The sequence below is a fragment of the Anguilla anguilla genome, chromosome 1 (assembly GCF_013347855.1).
Source record: "Anguilla anguilla isolate fAngAng1 chromosome 1, fAngAng1.pri, whole genome shotgun sequence".
NCBI lineage: Eukaryota > Metazoa > Chordata > Actinopteri > Anguilliformes > Anguillidae > Anguilla > Anguilla anguilla.
Window position 1 is genome coordinate 39,727,760 of NC_049201.1, and position 12,671 is coordinate 39,740,430.

Here is a 12,671-nt window from a genome sequence, read left to right on the forward strand (position 1 = left end):
CCACACCCACTGATAACATATTCATTACAATCCAGGCAACAGCCAACAAATCCAGTTGTCTTCACAGACAACTTCTCTTGCTTTGAGCTGTACACTCCTCACCTCTGGTCACAAAAATATCAACATTCACTAGCCATGCCCAATGTGCCCACGTGCCACACCATTGACTGCACCCACACACCATGTGACACTGATTCTGGAAAATTGAGCTCTTAATGTCTATTACAACATTCATGAGTGTTGTCACATTTTTTATCTCTTTTTTTTTACATACTGTGCACGCTTGCATGAATCTAAGGAAAAAAGCGGCACAGGTATGCTGCTTGTCAAGGTAAGTGTCAACATAATTGAAAGTACGCAGAAAAAAATGCTGTTCTTCCCAGACTCCAGTGGCTTTGTTCCAATGAACAAAGCTGGATTTAATTAAAGAAAAATCCCCAGGGGCTAAAGAGAATGTTGTTCCTGAAGAGGCCTCATCTTTTTCTTCATGTTATGTTCTAAAATATGGCTTTGAGTAATTCTGGGTATGCTGTAGCATTGAACTGGATAATTAGGGGTATTAATGGCAGAGTTCGTTTTTTTATTCCACAATTTTCTTATGTGGAATACACAACTATATTCAGAAGCCACCCTCATCACTGCAACCTCTGACATAAATACAGGAGTGTAGAGATGAGCAGATGCTCTCCTGTGAAACACATGATGTGAAGCAGCTGCTCCTTTTCACACCAGAGTTCACAAGTTGAGCCTCCATGGACTATAGCTGAAGAAAGACACTTCATGTGTAGCTTGAGCAAGCAGACCGTGGAAGCCTGATTTTGGGTGAGCAATGGCATGAACATCCTGGGCAACCAAATTCCCCTCCTTGGGTGATCCTGTGCAATTATGTACTGCCTTGTGTCAATGCCAGCCACAATCAGCATTGGCATGGCCCAGATTTGACAGCAGACCATGAGGCCCATCCACACACTGGAACAGGCACATAACAGGAAGAGCCACCCAGCTGCCAGACAAACAAGCAAACGCTGAAATTGACATTTTCACACACTCAACATTTTTGTGGTGAAAATTTTGTCGGTGAGAGGTCAGTGAAACGTTGTCTTGGCATTTGGGTGAAAACCCGGCTACACTTAGTTGAAACGTGAAAGTTTTCTAGCCGACTAGGATTTAGCCGAGTAAAACTTGCGCTACATTAGAGTTAAGCTTGTCTGTTTCTGTCAATACAGCTCTCAGCCTACATTTCCACACCTCTATCTACATTACTGTTTTTGCTTTTTTGGCACTCAGTAATGTGATGTCGTTTTGTGGCTGTGATAATGTTGCATTGCATTGGTGATCTTGGTAACCACAGTGAAAATTGAGAAAACATCATTATAGAGTAAATGGAATTGGGTCGAGAATAATATTTTTATAGACCAGTAGCACATTGACTAGCCAGTATGTCTACCGGCAAGCTCTCAGACTTTTTCTAGCATGCCACAGCAGACTCATTTATAAGTATTATGTTCTCAGGATTATTTCAGCGAACTCCCCGTCATTTGATCAAGAGTAGTGAAGTTTGTCTTTTGTTTCTTGTTGGGGAATTAGATTAACAGCACATGAGGCTGTAGTTCCACGTAAAAGTGAGCCTAATGTAGCCTAAGGGAAAAGATATGACTGGATCATAGACTCCATTGTTAATAGCAGGCCCATCTGGTTGGAAACTGTGCCTTAAAACTCCTGTAATTTGATTGAAATGCTTGAGCAAGTTGAATTTTTTTTACATTTCTTTTTTGGTTCAGACACCATCTGTTCAGCCACCATTCTGACTCGGTAGGACTTGTTTGTAGAAACATCTCTAACATGGCTGACATAGCTAGTCCAAAAGGATGTTCTATACCACCCCACCTCCCCCCCTCCCCACAGCACCACCCAAAGAATAGGCCTAAGAGCATTATTGCATTGTTGCAGAACAGTGCTCTTAAGTCTATTCTTGTTTTTTTATTAATAGTTAAAAGAATGCCAATAACAATCTTGAAATTTTTATGACAAAAGCATGGAATTTTTGTCATATGACCTGCAACAGTAAAAGACAGCAGCTTTTTTAAAAATCCTGATTTTTCAATCCATAATGTATCTTCCCTTCAAATCAGTTGTAATATTAAATCCTTTGAAAAAATGAATATTTAATCTACCACTCCACACTCTAAGGTGTGGTATCTTCAGTTACTTTAGATGGTATTTAATGGACTTCCCTGTCAAAAATAGATTCCTGTTTCATTACTAGTTCTGTTTTTTCACTTAATGAACAGGTTGTATCAAGTTTTGCTAATACGTTTTTTAAGCCGCATGATCTTAAAATGACAAAATGTCAACTCAGAGATTAATGTAATCACGGCGCTCTTATCCATCTCTCAAACTTGAATGCTTCATCCACAAGAGCCCTGACATGAAAAGATTAGTTTGGTTTACCCAGTTTGCACCCATGTTAACACCAGCATTTGGTTGCCATTGCACAGTAAGGAAGCGTACAGAAACTTCAAACAGCATTTCTATAGGCACTCATTCAACCTCCAATTGACAAGGGCACCTTAGTGAAACAGTGGGAATTAAGAAAGTGGGGGTGTGGGAGGCATTATAACTCATAAGCTCAGTCTTAGATGAAGAGAGACTAAAGGGTTAATAGACCATTTTCTGGCCATAAGAGATTACAGAGAAATCCCCACAGAACCCCCCCTCAGCTTCACCAAAATCTTCACAGAGAAAAGCAGACAACAGTCCCGGACACATGAAAGGCCTGTTCTTTCCGACAGAAGCAGAGAATGTGGTAATCTAAATTGAAGAGGACAGGGAAGCAGTGCAGTTTATATCACATAACTGGCTCTTTAAATGACTCGGGCCTAATGGAAGCCTGGTCCCCTATCACAATCGCCAACCCCCCTCCTGTCACCAGTCAAATGTAGATGTTGCCTGTTTGATCTTTCTAAGAGGCATTTGGGGATATAGAATCATTTTATCAACTGTCAGCGAGTTAATTCAGATGATTATGAGCCAAAGTGAGAACATAACATTGGCATAAAACATTATTTAATGTTTATATTTTTCCATTTTTTGAGTGTTTGTGTGTGTATTTGTGTGTGTGTGTGGGGGGGGGGGGGGGGGGGGGGGCAGGGGGGTTGGGTTGTCTTTAATCTCCCATGGCCAGAAAAAAATATTTACCATTCAGTCTCACAAAAACTGAGGCTGCAGTAACATCTCAGAAAATGTAAGCAAGATGTGATTCTTTAAGAACATTTGGTCAAAAGTATCAAAATGCAATTCTATTCAAGGTTACTTGCAACAACATAAAATACAATCATTTCAATCTATCAGTCTTCATCAGTGTATGTCTCATTGCTTCTTAAAAGCACCTGTTTACTCAGACAATGAAGGGTGTAAAAATAATGATAAAAAATCATTTCATGCTTGGGGTGATGTTAAAGGAGAATAAGTTTGGGTAAAATGGGACTCTAGTCTTGTGGTTGGTTAAATAATGCAAAGGAACTGCCTGCAGGGTGAATTAATCAATGTGAAGGAGAGCTGCAGGCTTTTTTAAATGAAACGTGTGAATGGCCTTGATAAAGCAATTAAGCACACCCCTCAGATCAAAACCACCGTGTCCTCTTTATCGGTGTGAGCTGGGCCACAGAGGAGAGGCTTTCTTCGTGCAAGCCAGTGATTTGACTTCTCTTCAACAATTAAGTACAGTTTATCCTGTGGATACACTCTGTCAGAAAACAGCAGGATCAGACAAGGCTTCTGGGTTGTTCCTTTCATTCACAGTCAATTACTGCTGCTGTTGCCAAGACAACATGCCTGAAGGAGATGTGGAGCTAGTTCTCCCCCCATGTGGCCTTAATTTATCAATTTCAATTTACAGGTAATCCATATTTCCATTTTTTCTCCCTCATAAACTCCAGCTACAATGTCATGGTTATTAGTGACAAGTGGAGAAAATGTCAACTGTTTAACCATTTCAATTAAGTTGATGTCAGTCAATTAAACAGCAGTTGACCTTTGGTTGTATTCTTTTCGTACGCAGTTTTTGTTCAGCCTATTTTCTGCGCACTTGGTCGGTGAAGGACACTGTCTGGGTGCGGGGCAGGCACAGGGTAGCAGTATGAAGCGGCTACCTGGGGTCGGCAAGTCCCTGCCTAAACTGCTCATGTACTGGCTGCTCTTCCCGAGTCTCAGCATTCAGTAAAGAATGACCAGGCACAGTGACGTCTCCATCCCCTCCGTCTACCATGGTCTCTTCAGTGACATCTCCACCCTTTGTAATCACCCAAATTTCATTGCCAACAAATCATCAGGATGAATAGCTCAGATGAGAGGGTGGGCTGGGTTTGCGGGGGTGTGGGGTTTAGGAGATGTTCCCATGGCAACAGCATCTGCATAACCTTGTGGTTAGATTAAGACAAAATTTAACACTTTAAAGGCCAGATATGTGAAGCAGGCTTGGTGCCGGGTAACACACTCCTAAGACATGGAATGTAAACCATTTTTCCTTCATCTTTTTGAAGGTGATATTTTGCATTCATAGATTGAAGTAAAGTGTTTATTGATTTATGTTATCCAGTGGAAAAACATAGAAGCAATATTAAGGATAAAAAAATAATTTAAAAAAGAAAAACAAATTACCTGAAATCCATTTTTAGATCATTTTGCCACAACCTCTACACACCCAATCACCCAGTCAGTGTTCCCACACTATCCACTCTGTGTCAGTGTTACATAAGCTGGCAAACTAACAGGCAAGATAGGCTGTTTATCCTATGTTCGGTCATTAAAATGAAAGAAATGCATTGAGATGACCTATTTAGCTGGCTAGTAAGCGAAGCCACCATTTAAGTGCTCCAGCCAAATATAACTAGTACTGAAAAACAAAAACCAGACCCATACCAAAAACGCTCCAATATGACATCTTCCACCATGTGACCTATAGGGATTTAAACTTTCAATGGTTATTCCAATGGTTATCTTCCAGGGGTTCCCATAGACACTCAATGGCATAGTTGAACATATGAGTTTCTAATCGAGATATTTATAAAAACAATTAGTTGACCGAATATGGGAGAGTCAGGAATAGAAGTTTAAATGAAACTTTAAATGAAAAGCATGCCTTTGAGCCAATGGTCCTCTGGTCCTGGTCCTGGAAAGGGTTTGCTGGCTTTCGTTGTTACTCAGAACTTGAGTACCACAGTGATTGATCAGTTAAGGCAGCTGATTACACAGTTAATTCAGGTTATCTGGTTTCTGGGGTCTGAATTGGTCGCTGATCTTAAGGAAAAAACTAAAACCAGCAGACTCTGTGGCTCTCCAGGACCAGGTCTGGGTATAGCTACAGTAAAAAATAAAAGTGCACCCATGTAAAGCAGGTCTGTCCAATGTTATCTGAAAAGGGATGGTGTGGATGCATGTTTTTGCTTTAACCCAGCACTAACACACCTGATTCCACTTATAGTCTTGAGCGATGTCTCATTTTTAATGTACAAAAGCATGTCCATGGTAGTAAGTAATCTAACTTAATTTAACAAATTTAGACACAAGGATATTTATCAAACATGCCTATAGTAACAAAAATGAGTCTACCAGCATAAATAATCTATTTTCTGTTCCACTATTGCTACTGTGCCATTTCTCTCATGCACAACATAGGGCAACTTCACCAAAATGAATGGAGTCATTTAAAATACAGTATGTTTATTCTTTCAAAGGGATACAAAATTCATTCCAACTTACCAATGAAAACCTTACACCAAATCTGTTTGAAAATTGTTTCAACTGAAAAAACAGCATAAATGGTCAGAGAATGCCAGTTTTTTTGTGGTCTTGAATGGTTCTTAATATATCAAAGGATAATTAGCTTGTTGCATTTTGCTCGTTTTTCATGTTTATGATTGATTTTTGTTACTTATTCCCATGGTTCTGTCTGCCATATACAGACATTGGAAATATAAGAAGCCACTAAATAGCAATAAAAGATAACAAATAACTCATGACAACACATGACAACAAGTTACTAAATTAAGAGGCTGCATAAATTCAGTTGCAATGTTTTAAAGTTTATTTGTCAGGTTGAAAATACATGAGTAATACATAACTGACTTTATTTGTTGGGAATTAAAAAGACTGTGACAAATGCTGTGACCACAGTAAAGATGTGTTGTCAGCCAGGCCTGAGTAACCCAAGCTTCTTTTCCACCTATCCTCCCAACACCCACCTTCATATCACCCTGAGATTCATTAAACCAATTTGTTTATTCACTGCATCTCACTTCGGCTAGTTCTGTTGCATTTGTTGAATGTCATTTATGTTTTATATGTTATACTGTATGTACCATACTGTTTTATATTGACACTGTGTTGGCTGCTACCTTGGACAGGTCTCTCTTGAAAAAGAGACTCAGGATCTCAACAAGACTTCCTAGTTAAATAAAGGTTAAATAAAATAAAAATAAAAATAAAAATGGTGTTCATGTTATGAAAAATAACGTTTTATGCTGTAGTCAGTGAAATCAAATATTTTTTTGATTAACAGTTTGTTGAATTAACGATTTTTTTTCATATTGGCATTTTGAAATTGCATCAACTGCTGTGCTTATTAAAATTTTTACCGGTTGTCTGACCTTTCACGCATCCGCATGGTCCCTTTGATTATGTGGGATTATTATATTTCAGTGTGAGAATAATGACTAACTGCATGAAATGCTTTTTATATGTAATGCCTTTTTATGCAACAAAAAATGTGTAAAAACTTTTTCAATCTTAGAGGAGATTTGGCTTCTCTCGCCTCCTCTGAGCAGCCACCAATAATAAGCAACATCAGTGACTCATAAGGTAAATTCATATAGATTTTTTTATATGTACAATACCTGAGCACATCTTTACCACTGACCCTTACACTACATCCTTTGCACATCATTACCCTTCATCATTAAATACTTTGGAGAAGTGTCTGAATACAAAATTGATTAAGAATTGAATACAAATCTGAAATTCTAGCCCTCAACATGTTCAATTGAAATGACGTGGTGCAGGACCTTCCTTTAAGGTGGACCATCAAAAGACTGAAATACCTAATCACATATCCAATCACATCAACCTAGATTGCATAATAAAATGAACATCATAACAGTGTTCAATTCATTACCAGAAGAGCTTGACAAAAGTTTACTACTCTCTTTGGCTGCATTTTAACTATTAGTCCTCAAAACACATTGAATAAAACTACAAACCCTTAAAATGCAAAAATGTGGTCTCAGGACCCCCAATTTACTTTTATTCTATATTTGCTAACACTACTGTTTTAAACTGAGCGAATATGATGACCTGAAATTCCCCATGTCCATTTAAAATACGACTGATTTAAAATGAGACCAAACAGACCAGGGGCCTCATTTATAAGAATGTTCTTAGATTTATACTTGAACTTAGTCTTGAACTTAGATCGTTTCCGATGGTGTGCTTACGTTCGATTCATAAAAGATACTGAGCATGCTTACGCAGGTTCTAAGAAGCCCAATTGTAGCTTACGATCTATGATCTATAAATCTCAAATTAACTTAAAATTGACGGCACCTGAATGTGCCTTACAATCAGCGATTTCCCCTTATATAATGCTAGCACAAATGAGGGTTTAGTCAGGAATAACCATGGACCAAAAGAGAAAAGCAAACTTTTTGGAAGATCATCATGCGCAAAAAAAGGCATTCCGGTCTCTGAAAACTCTCTCCCTTCTAAAAGCACGGTTTTCAATGTCTTCCAATAACGCAAGAACAGCCATGGTTACTTTTTTCTAATTTGACACACTATTTATAGAACATAGCATCCTGTTTTTAATTCAAAACACCTTGCGTCTGGCAATTAATTCCTCACACCTTTAATTGATAATTCCTATAAAATTGTTCATAAAGCTAATGCAAAGTTCACCACAGGCTTGGACGCATATCCCAAACTGCAATGCCCCTACATAACCAGCAGGAAAATCACTTACGTCAAGTCCAGGCTTTGCGTAGAGATAAGATCATTTCCATGTCAAAGTAATGTTTTATAAATAACCACTTAGACATGTTTTTCTGCGTAAGTCATACTTAAGATCAAAATTGATCATAAGTCCGTTATATAAATGAGGCCCCTGGTGACAGAAAGGAAAGCTGTTGCAGCAGCACCTGCGAAGTTACATTCTGGTCTTGAGCTGATGGGGTGTGGCGGCAAGGATGTTTCCATTTGCAGCTGTTTAATCAAAACAAGTTAATTATCCAAATGATTTAAAAGGGAGCAATGGCTGCAAAATTTCAGAAATAGACTAGTTTTCTTAGTGTACATGTATATATGAGATTATATACAAAAAAACAAAAAAAAATCAAAAAAATGTAATATAGGTTTGTAGTGTACTTGTTTCCATTTGTTTGGATATGCAACTATTACTACTACTACTACTTATTATTATTATTATTATTATTATTATTATTATAAAGTAAGACTGCTTTACACTGCAGCATTGGCTGAATGCTAATTTCCACACACAGCAGATGGTACAAAATGGCGGTTACATAAGGTTGCACCCGCAGGTCATGGCGGCTGACGATTATGATGGCGGCTGTGGGGTCATGTGGGCCATGAGGTGCCGTCAAGATGGCTGGTGCTGAAAATGCAGTGCAGGAGCATCATGCTAGAGTAACAGGGTTTGTAAAAGAGCACATTGCCAAAATATGAATGCTCTTACAGGTCAGGAGCCTGGCACTGCACAGGCATTGGAGAACCGCCTAGCTGACAGCAGCAAACTGGGGTTTTCTGTCCTGGACAGTGAAGACGCCACTCTCTGCCGAGTAGGAAGTGGTGATGCTGAGGAGGGCAGATTTTGGGGATTGTTTGCTATGGTTACGTCCTGGCAACAAGCCCCAGCTCCTGTGTTTCAGCACACAATAAAATGAAATAAAATAAACTGTAGAGACTTTGGAGCGCTAATGTATCTTTGCTTACAGGACTGTGAGTTTTGTACATTTCTGCATGAAAAGGCCTAGTTTTCCAGCCAAGAAGAGAACTTGAAGCTGCATATTGTATGAGGAGCAGTGTGCAGTTTATGGTGCACAACCTGCACGCAGAACTTAGTCATTGAAATAACAGTCAGGAATAACTGACTTTGGACAATACACCCCCCCCCACCCCCCAAAAAAAAAAGAGCTCAGCTTTGAATGTAGTTTCATGGTTTGTTTTTCCTGGGACATTGTGTGAGGTAGACTGAGCCACTTCATGTCTCAGTAATGCACTCCAATCCAGGTCTGGTCTCACAGCGAATGTGATCAGCAGACACTGCCCTCTCCATCAGCCACAATGCAGTCTGATGCTTAGGTCTTTCACACACGCTGACCATCTCTGCATTTGGTCTGGTCAAGAGCTTTCGAGGACAACAGGGTCTTGGCTGTACAGTGATCAGAGCAATAACAACAACAAAAAAAAGAAACACCAAGTGTTATGCATTTGCAGCTAGCCTGAATGCCAGCCTTCCAAATGCTGTATATTACACTATATTTAAATCCAAACAGTATATGTGTATGTGATGATGCCATAGCTTAGCAGCTAATGCCAAAATATAAATGTAACAGCTTATATAGCTACATAACTATAGTAGTTGCAATGTCTGATAAAACCTCTGATGTTTTCACATTGCTCACAGTTAAAAACAGGCACAGCATATGGAATGCCTCCTTTAGTTCATATTGCAAGTTAAAATTAGGGAAATCTCACACTATTTTTTCCATTCACTTCACACTGTCATGTGAAACAGGTTGAGACTGCTGGGAACTTTCCACACCCAGTTCTAAAAGGTGATACCGCAAGTGTCTACGACTAATTGTGCAGCTCAAAGGAAAAGCAAACACATTTTTTGGAATAGGATTTGACGGGATTTACCAAAACAATGGGTTATCAAATCCCATAAAATCCTATAATACATCAGTTCCCCACCTGAGAAAATAACCTGCCTACAATTATGTACATACTGCAGTAATTTCACAAAATGTAAACAATTTTTAAGATTTTGCGCCGCTAGAAGATTTAATGTGAAATAGTGTAGCATTCCTTTTATGCTGTTGTATGCCCTGAAAAGGATGAAAACACTAACATTTTCCATTTTCATTAAAACAATTGATTTTCAGCTTTTTAACACAACAATATCCCCCATAACACAGCTCTCCTCCTACCACTGCACCCAAAGGTCAGTTTCCCAACAAGACCATTGACTGCAACTAGTTTTCTGCTGACTTGTGATCATTGTGCTGAGGTTTCCCAGCAAGGCTACACTTTTAGTTGCTTTCTGAAATGGTTCTGACCCTGCAGTGTGAACAGGGCACATAGACAGATGAGGAGAGAAACTGATCTTTGCAGTAGTCGGTTCACTACAGGCAAACCCTTAAAAGAGAAATACAGTTACAAGCTACACTATATTTCAGCACATAGCTTGCTACCCCTTCGCAGGGTGTCTCGTGCGAGCTTGCGCAGATTTGGATTGTGTGATTTGACTAACATTGTCATAGCAATTAAAGTAAACCCTTGCTGCAATTAATGGTCCTTTGGTCCATGGTCACTGACCCAGTCTCACAAAAGAGACCACTCCTCTGTGTAAAGCACTTCGTAACTTTGTTTTTGAAAGTGCTATACAAATAAAGTTTATTATTATTATTATTATTATTAATAATAATAATAATAATAATAATAATAATAAATGGAAACTACAGATAATAATATTGGATTGCATTTATGCATTGCCTTTCATCTCATGATCTCTACAGACACTTTACAGTAAATTAGGAAAATCCCCCTCAGCCACCATCAATAGGTAGCCTCCATCTGGGTGATTCGAGGCAGCCATTTTATGAGGGGGTCATCAATGGTAATTATACAATGCAAATTGGTTTGCATATTGGTTTAGCTTTCCAGCTCAGAATAAAAATGTCCCCAGTGTGTTCATTGTAACAGGGAAACAGCAGTAACGCGCCACAAAAGAGAACAAAGAAATGGAGGGGGTATCAGAGTTGTGGAGTATAGTGCTACTACCAAGTTATTCAGTTATTTTAACAGGGCACAGTTTACAACAACATTTTTATCCATTCATTCAATAAACTGAATTTTGATAAGGGTGTGGGTGTTACTCTTCAAGGCTACACCAATACTGTCTCCCCCTCACACACATTGCAGCCTTTCCTTTAAAATAGATTTAGCATCTTGCTTACAAATAATCAGTTTATTGAAGTCATATTTACATTTTCTGTGTTGCATTTTCATGACAATGAATACTTCATATGCACTGAAACAATGGAATTCTCATGAGGGGGTCAACTCTCTTATATGTGTGAAGGTACAGCTGTGATAACCAGTGTAGTAAAGTCAGTTAGGATGTCGTAGGCATGGACCCAGGTTCAGCTTGTGGGTACGCTGGCCTCAACTAGAGCTGGAGCCGTGTAAGGGGCTTATTAATGAACTGGAGAGGCCATCATTCTCTGGCTGCGAGATGCACTTCCTGCTCACCAGTGTCCTGTGGAGAGAAAGGCATTCGCGCCGAGCATTAAGGGGAAGGCAGAGACAGGTGCAGCTGTCTGTGCAGATGAAGAATCAGACAGATTTATTAGATTGAGAAATATGCTATCAGGATGGGGAAGTGAGATTTTTGATAGCATGATATAAGCTTTGAAATATTAATATATACATTAAGTATTCAGGAGAATTTAGTCTTATCAAAGTTCCTTATTTTCCTTTTCTGGAAATGAATGTTTTTTTAGCCTGTCTCTTTCTGTCTCTTTCAAATTTTCAATGGAAATTGTATATATGTAAATTGTATATATTGTATATATCTGTATATAGGACTGGCTGAAATAGTTGTTTATAATTTCTTTGTTTTCTTTGTTGTACTTCTCAAGCCTGCATTAAATGGATTTCAATTAGTCTCCATTGTCGCAGTTTCTTTTGCATGTTGAAGACATGCACCTGGAATGGGTATGGTACACAGTAATGTGATTGAATACAACACATTTGGACATGAGGATATTTAGCTAATATGCCTACAGTAACAAAATTGAGTTTACCAGCAGAAGTAATCTATTTCCTGCCTCCTGCCCAATGCATGCTGGGATAGGCTCCAGCACCCCCCACCCCCCTGACCGGGATAAGCGGGTAAAGATAATGGATGGATGGAGATAACACATGACAACAAGTCATGTGTTATCTCCAAAGGAAGAGCATGCATAAATGAAATCGTAATGTTTTTAGATTTTATTTGTCAGGTTCAAAATGCAGACAGGATGACTGACTTCATTAGTTGGGAAATAACACGACTGTGACAAATATTGTGACCGTAGTAGAGATGTGTTGTCCTCCAGGCCTGAGTAACACAAACTTATTTTCCCATTGGAAATGCTGCCTGCCCTCCAAAGACCCAGCTTTGCATCACCCTGAGATTAATTAAACCAGTTGGCTGCTATTTCTTGGATCTGTAGATCCTGCCCGGTCATATCCCATTGATGGTGTATTTCCTCAGCAGGCTTCTAGTGAAGAGCTAGAGGCCTAAAACTGAGAGCTAAAGCTGTTGTAATGTTTGATTCTGATGTGTACATTTATGCAGTATAAGTCATACAGCACCATGATTTGGGATTTCA

General features: G+C 39.0%; 1 long non-coding RNA gene across 1 annotated transcript; it reads left to right on the forward strand.

Moving 5' to 3' along the window:
* The first annotated feature begins 738 nt into the window (after positions 1–738).
* LOC118210994 lies at positions 739–6,440 on the forward strand. Its single transcript, XR_004761945.1, has 3 exons — positions 739–822; positions 3,802–3,898; positions 4,061–6,440. It is a non-coding gene; the product is annotated as an uncharacterized LOC118210994 (long non-coding RNA).
* The last annotated feature ends 6,231 nt before the right edge of the window (positions 6,441–12,671 follow it).